Here is an 8,152-nt window from a genome sequence, read left to right as displayed (position 1 = left end):
TCTGTGGTAGGCAAAGTAATGGAAAGGGTACTGAGGGATAGGATTTATGAGTATCTGGAAAGACACTGCTTGATGAGGGACAGCCAGCACGGATTTGTGAAGGGTAGGTCTTGCCATACAAGTATTATTGAATTCTTTGAAGAGGTGACCAAGCATGTGGATGAGGGTAGAGCAGTGGATGTAGTATACATGGATTTAGTTAGGCTTTTGATAAGGTTCCCCATGGTAGGCTTATGCAGAAAGTCAGGAGGCATGGGATAGAGGGAAATTTGGCCAATTGGATAGAAAACTGGCTAACCGGTCGAAGTCAGAGAGTGGTGGTAGATGGTAAATATTCAGCCTGGAGCCCAGTTACAAGTGGAGTTCCGCAGGGATCAGTTCTGGGTCCTCTGCTGTTTGTAATTGTTATTAATGACTTGGAAGAGGGAGTCGAAGGGTGGGTCAGTAAATTTGCAGATGATACGAAGATTGGTGGAGTTGTAGATAGTGAGGAGGGCTGTTGTCGGCTACAAAGGGACTTAGATATGATGCAGAGCTGGGCTGAGGAGTGGCAGATGGAGTTCAACCCTGCCAAGTGTGAGGTTGTCCATTTTGGAAAGACAAATACGAATGCAGAATACAGGGTTAACGGTAGTTTTCTTAGTCAGGTGGAGGAACAGAAGGATCTTGGGGTCTATGTTCATAGATCTTTGAAAGTTGCCACTCAGGTGGATAGAGCTTGTAAGAAGGCCTATGGTGTATTAGCGTTCATTAGCAGAGGGATTGAATTCAAGAGTCGTGAAGTGATGTTGCAGCTGTACAGGACTTTGGTTAGGCCACAGTTGGAGTACTGTGTGCAGTTCTGGTCGCTTCACTTTAGGAAAGATGTGGAAGCTTTGGAGAGGGTGCAGAGAAGATTTACCAGGATGTTGCCTGGAATGGAGAATAGGTCGTACGAGGATAGTTTGAGAGTACTAGGCCTTTTCTCGTTGGAACGGCGAAGGATGAGGGGTGACTTGATAGAGGTTTATAAGATGATCAGAGGAATAGATAGAGTAGACAGTCAGAAACTTTTTCCCCGGGTACAACAGAGTGTTACAAGGGGACATAAATTTAAGGTGAAGAGTGGAAGGTATAGGGGAGATGTCAGGGGTGGGTTCTTTATCCAGAGAGTGGTGGGGGCATGGAATGCGCTGCCTATGGGAGTGGTAGAGTCATTTGTGACCTTTAAGCGGCAATTGGATAGGTACATGGATGGGTGCTTAAGCTAGGACAAATGTTCGGCACAACATCGTGGACCGAAGGGCCTGTTCCGTGCTGTATTTTTCTATGTTTCTATGTTTCTATGTTGCTAAGTTGACCAGCTAACAATCCCTCTTTCAGAAGGTGCAGGTCAGAATAGAATCAGAAGCGGGCAGTCCCATCCATCTGGGAAATGGAGGTGAGGCTGTGCAATTCAGAGGCTGAACTACTTTCAGGATTAAAACAGCGATGCTGCTGAATAAAAAGAGGTTGTTTTGATGTTAGACCCTGGCAGGTAAAACAGTGACAATGAGTTGACTGGACGCAGGGTAAATACCATGACAACTATTTCACTCTGAGAAATGAGCAGGCACACAGCTTGAAACAATGTATTTCGAGAACGTTTAATATTCACAAGCGCAATCCTCAGCCACATAAGAATAGACTATTCTGAGTGAGAACACATGTTGATATTTATCGAGTTTGGGAGGAAAGTTTTGGTTTAACTTTTTTTTTAAACAACAGGAAAGGAAATTTCATCATCTTCGTCATCTCTTCCCTGAACTTGGTTTGTGTGGCTACATAGATACATGGGTTTGTACAGGAACTTAAATACATGAGAATGTACCCAGACTCTGTGGCAATATATGTTGGAGCTGTGTGATCCCCTCGGTAATATGCTGTTGTGGTGAGTTTGCTGGTTAAAAAGTTAACGACTGCTGTTAGCCACAGTAAGACAAAACTGCCTGATACACTAAAGAGTAACACGATTGATTTCCTTCTGCTTTTCATCTCTGGGTTGGTGCTATTCTCATTGCTGAGACCCCGCAGTCCCCTACGGACTTTGCTGGTAACTAAAATACGCTGGACTGTCAAAGTGTTAAACAGTAATATCAAACAAAAAGGCAGCCATGCTACTAAAATACTTTCCATCCAAGTGTAGGCCTCACCTGCAGGCAATGTATAAAAGGCCATATTGGAGCGACAGCCCCAGGCAACTTTGGAAATTATTCGGCTGGGTTCATATGCAAACCAGAAGGGTATGTTCTCCAAAGAAATCAGGGTGTGCAGCGTAGTTAAAATCACAGTGGCAGTTCTCACTGTGCAGTAGTTTGATTTAAACTTCTGACAACAGATCAATTGTAAAAAAGACAGTGAACCACACAGACATATCCAATGTGGCAGGATTAACGCAGAGAATGAACTTCCAAACAGCAGTGTAGGATAGAAACGAATGTGGAAAGTGATAACTCAAAATGTGATACACAATGACATTGAAAAATATCACGAGGATATCTGCAGTTGCCATGGCAATCATGTAAGCCAAGATACATTTAGAAAGTCCACAATTTCCTCTGGAGAGCATGATGATGGTCAATAGGTTTGCTGAAAGAAGGAGAGAGAAGAGAAATAGATATCACAGGAAGTGTTTGCGTCATAGTCAGAGGTGATTTTACATTGAGTTTCCCAAAGATTTCTTTTCTATAATATAGACCAACTGCACTGACAGTTTCTTTTGATGACAAAACAACATTAAAAATATAATGTCGGTGCTCTTCCAACAATCTTTATATTTCATTGATGGCAATGTCTAAATTATTTCCAGATAATTGCTAAACATTTTTGATTCCAACAAAACTTTCTGTTTGGACAAAAACATTGCGTTAACTTCCCAGGATTGATTTTCTTTGCTGATACACATCCTGGAGGAGCCACTCAGTAAATGTGCATCACCAAGTTTGTCTTTCCCAGTTCCTTCTGATGGATAAGCCTCTCTGTAATGAGGACTATTCCTGAAAAATTTTACATGAACATCATTACCTTCACTGTTCAAGAAGAAAAATAACATTGCCTTACCAAGAACGCCAAAGGCTGCAATAACAGGATAACAAATGTTCTTTATATGGAGAATTGTGACCATTCGTACGTTAAGAATGAGAAAATTCCGTCACGTTCTTTGGTTCCTTGTGCAATCCATCTGAGATTCTTTATTTCGCTTCCTTTATAGTTCAAGCCATCGCCCTGAGATTACATGAGATCATACGTTACATTTGTCAAAACAATTAGCGGCAGAACTGCAACAATCAAGAGATGGTTTTCCACCTCAGTGCGGCTGGATCAGCAGGGAGATAATTACAAATCTCAGGCCACCAATTCCCAAATATTAAACCTGGAGAAGGGAAGATTAACCCAAAGTGTAGGGAATATTTTGCGAAGGCTGAATAGGCCATTCTTTTAGTCATTGCTGTTGTGGAATCATGATAATGAAAGAAAATCTTCAATTAACTGTCACTTAATAATATTGTTTCGCCTAAGAATGACAGTGGAATATATTGGTACTGACTGCTGCTTTGTTTCTCACAGGACAATGTATTGGGTAATGTCATTCGCAATTATGGGATGATTTATGGTTGGCACCTTCTAATATTACTGGCGATGCCCGAAATCTAGCATTAATGTTAACTTGACTCTAACAAAGCACAGGAAGTACTCTAACATGGTGTAAAGTTCTGCATTCTTATGAAGGAAAAGCCTGGTAGTGCACACACATTCATTCACTCACACACACACACCTATGCACACAGTCATGCACACATGCGTACACACACAGTCTCTTTCACACACGCGCACGCACACACAATTTCGATGGAATTTTGGCTGCAAACCATTATTAGGACTTCTGCAAAACCTGTGTGTCAGATTAACACGGGAAATTCATCCAGCTCTCTCAGACTCAAACTTCCCCTCCCAGATAATATAAACTGTTCATGCGGACGTTTAGAACCAGGAATCGAACAAAGCAGAATGGAGAGAATCAACAAGGATATTTGCAGTGAATTTAGGGAATGCTTCCATCCTGTTGCGAATGTTGGAAATATGATATCACACAGTCATTGCTTAATGCCATACAGAAGAGGCCATTCTCCACATTAAGTCTTCCACCAAAAACTCACTCATCCATATACTAATCCCACTTTCCACACGAGACCAAGAGCCTTGAATATTACATATGCTCGTCCAGGTTTTTTTTAAAGGTTCAGAGGTTTCCTGTCTCAATTACACTCTCGCACAGGTTCCCAAATATCTCTGGTAGGAAACTAATCCTCAAACTCACTTTTAAAATACTCCTAATTTTCACTTTAAAAGTCTGTCCCTTGGTATTATCCCTTCAGTCAAGGTGTTTGACCATATGGTAGAACAGAGATGAAAACTCTGTTGCTGGAAAAGCACAGCGGGTCCAGCAGCATCCAAAGATCAGGAGAATCGACGTTTCCGGCATGAGCCGTTCTTCCTGAAGAAGGGCTCATGCCCGAAACGTCGCTTCGCCTGTTCTTTGGATGTTGCTTGAACCGCTGTGCTTTTCCAGCAACACATTTTTGAGCTCTGACCTCCAGCATTTGCTGTCCTCACTTTTTCCCATATTTTAGAACAGCGGAAATTGTGTGATTTTGTAACAGTGTGTCTCTGAACAACTGTGCATGACAGTGTGTAAGAGCATGTGATTATGTCTGTGTGAGTGATTTAGTGTGCAAGGACATGAATGTGCATGGCGTGTGTGTGTGACTACAGTGCAGTGTGATTTCATGGAAATAACTGAATAAGAGTGAGGGGGTGTGACTATGAGGATGATTGCTGCAACATTTCAGAAACTGCGTGCGGTAAATTGAGTTTGAGAGAGTATGTGGGTATGACAGAGTTGGTGACCGTTTGTGATACAATGAGATCTATGGGTGTTTGGAATTGAGTGTGAGAGACTGTGGGCGTGCGTGTGAGTGTACAGGGGTCTGTTTGTTTTGTGAATTATTCCTGGGGCAGGGACAGGTTAGGGTTTATAGACAGTTACACCATGTATCACCGACACTCAGACTTTGTGCTCAGGTGGACACATGCAGACAAACAGGTACAGTCTCACATCAACATACCCAGGAACACAATTAAAAACATTCTCTCTCGCCCTCATACACACAAGTATAAAACAACAGGGTTCAACATTAACTCTGTTAATTATAACAATAAAGATTCAGATATCGAGTTATTTCACAGAAACACATGAAACTGGAACTAAAGTAGATGACTTGCTCGCTTCAACCTACTCCAGCATTTTAGAAGATTATAGCTGGTGAGTTTACGTTTACAGCTCCACTTTCCCATCTCATCAGAGTAATTTTAGATTCTTATTATAAGCGGAATAAATTGACCTGTAATTTATAAACATTCATTTTCCCCACCCCTATCACTTACTGTGACTGTCAGTTCCAAAGTTGATGAAAAAAAGATGGCGCCTCGCTCATCAGCTTGTATGAGGTTGAAGGATATTATACGTGGGATGTGCTCTCCAAAATGGGCTTTTGGGAGAGGAATGTCACGATTGGATCCGACTGCTCTTCACCAACATTGTTTATGTAGGCTCATACACTGGATAGACGTCAGAAAGGCAGGCAGGGCTGTACAGCTCTAAAAACACAATTTTCATCTCTATCGGGACAGGCTGAACAGGCTGGGGTTGTTTTCCCTGTAGCATCGCAGGCTGAGGGGTGACCTTATAGAGGTTTCCAAAATTATGAGGGGCATCAATAGGATAAATCGACAAAGCCTTTTCCCTCGGGTGGTGGAGTCCAGATCAAGAGGGCATAGATTTAGTGTGAGAGGGGAAAGGTATAAAAGAGACTTAACGGGCAACGTTTTCACACAGGGTCTGGTACGTGTATGAAATGAGGTGCCAGAGTAAGTGGTGGAGGCTAGAACAATTGCAACATTTTAAAGGCATTTGGATGGTTATATGAATAAGAAGGATTTTGAGGGATATGGGCCAGGTGCTTGTAGGTAGGACTCGAATGCATTGGGATATCTGATCAGCGTGAACGAGTTGGACTGAAGGATCTGTTTCCATGCTGTGCATCTCTATGACGCGATGACAACATACAATATTTAATTCAATGTTCTGATGAAGTGGTGGATGGCCAGGTCACTGAAACAGCACATTTTCATAGGATAGTCCAGATCTGTGCTATGTATAACAACAAGCAGAAAGTGCCTCACACCTGATGACCAAGATTTTCCCTGTAATTGACAGGGAGCAGTGCTCCCAAAAGGTCAATCTCTGCTTCACTTTAGCAGTGTGCTCCGTCGAAGATTTTGTGCATGCCCCACTCCCTCTGATGCATATTCCCAGCTCCTTCAGGTAACCTGTCCTAATGATGAATGAAATAACGCATCAGGTGGCCCAGTTCCCAAAGAACATGGTCTCTTTCTTGCCTCCAATTCCCTTCGCTCCTGAGGACTGTCGAATGGACACAGATGCTCAGAGTCTTCACAATGAAGGTAGATCTGAACAGAAAACTTCAACGTTGTCTATGGACAGGAAGATTTTGACCTACAGCGATCCGCTGCCTGGAATAGTCACCCCACTCAGGCTCACACCTTTCCTGGTGGACTCAGGAAAGGTTCCATCCAGCACCCAAACAAGGCAGGAGAGAATGTACAGCCCTGCCTGCCTTTCTGACGCCTATCCAGTGTATGAGGCTACATAAACAATGTTAGTGAAGAGCAGTCGGATCCAATCGTGACATTCCTCTCCCAAAAGCCCATTTTGGAGAGCACGTACAATATCCTTCAACATCATACAAGCTGATGAGCGAGGCGCCATCTTTTTTTCATCAAATTTTAGATTACATTACAGTGTGTTAACAGGCCCTTCGGCCCAATAGGTCCACACCGACCCACCGAAGCGCAACCCACCCATACCCCTACATTTCCCCAATTTAGTATGGCCAATTCACCTGACCTGCACATCTTTGGACTGTGGGAGGAAACCGGAGCACCCGGAGGAAACCCACTCAAACACGGGGAGAACATGCAAACTCCACACAGTCAGTCGCTTGAGGCGGGAATTGAACCCGTTCTCTGGCGCTGTGAGGCAGCAGTGCAAATCACTGAGCCACCGTGCCACCCACTAATATATACTTTATTCGTTAAAAACCTCTTTGTATATATACATAGCCACAAATGCAGTATGTTTTTTTTTAGTTGCGTATCAAGTAAACAAACAAAACATTGAACTTTGACTCTTATGCATACAATATTTATATTGGCATGTATTTGAGACAGTAGGAGGGTCCAATAACTGAACGGGATCCCACTTACCTTCTGCAGGAACCCCTCAGACAGTGTGTGTTTCCCCACTGCACCTTGGTAGCCGCTGCCCCAAACATCAGCATGTCCCTCACACATAGTCCTGGACTTTAGAATGTGCCAGTCTGCAGCACTCAGTCAGAGTCAACTCCATGTTCTGGAAAACTAACAAGATTGGGGCAGACCAAAGAGCATCTTTCACTGAACTGATGGTCCTGTAGTTACAGTAAATGTTTGTCTTGGTGTTCCGGTGAACAGACCATAGAACTCAGAGTCCCGCAGCACAGTGCTGCTCGGGACAAGTCTTGGCAAAAACCATTGCATCTTTCTCCAGACTTACGTTGCAAAGGCACATGAAGGAGTGGTCATATTTTTGAAGCAATTCTTCCAATAGACTGTCACAAACAATTGCTTACAAAAGATTTACTGTCATGTCTATATCCTTGAGCCGACATTTAGCTGACACCAACTGGGGAATCTGAAGTTCAAGTTCTCCTAATTTAGTATGGTAAGCTTAAGTTCCAAGTTGTTTCTGCCATAATATAACTGCAGATAATGTTTTAATTAGTAAAGTTATTCGGGTATATGAGCCAAAGGCAAGTACGTGGAGGTAGGCCACATATCAGCCATGATCTGATTGAATGATTAGTAGTCATTTGCATTGTATCTTCCACATTAAAACAGAAGTCAGGGACATTGTTAGAATTTCCACATGATAAAATGGGAAGACATGTTATGAGTCAATGTTGTTGGGGATTCTGAGAGGGTGATGACAGATGAGGTATTGCTACATTTGTCT

The 8,152-nt window shown here is 42.8% G+C and overlaps 1 pseudogene; it reads right to left on the bottom strand.

Moving 5' to 3' along the window:
* Positions 1–1,695: 1,695 nt before the first annotated feature.
* On the bottom strand, positions 1,696–3,142 carry LOC148147021 (putative G protein-coupled receptor 139; annotated as a pseudogene).
* Positions 3,143–8,152: the final 5,010 nt, after the last annotated feature.

This window comes from Chiloscyllium plagiosum, unplaced genomic scaffold (genome assembly GCF_037043375.1).
Source record: "Chiloscyllium plagiosum isolate Xiang-an unplaced genomic scaffold, Cpla_swu_hap1 HiC_scaffold_18, whole genome shotgun sequence".
Lineage (NCBI taxonomy): Eukaryota > Metazoa > Chordata > Chondrichthyes > Orectolobiformes > Hemiscylliidae > Chiloscyllium > Chiloscyllium plagiosum.
This window is presented reverse-complemented; position numbering and strand designations above follow the sequence as displayed.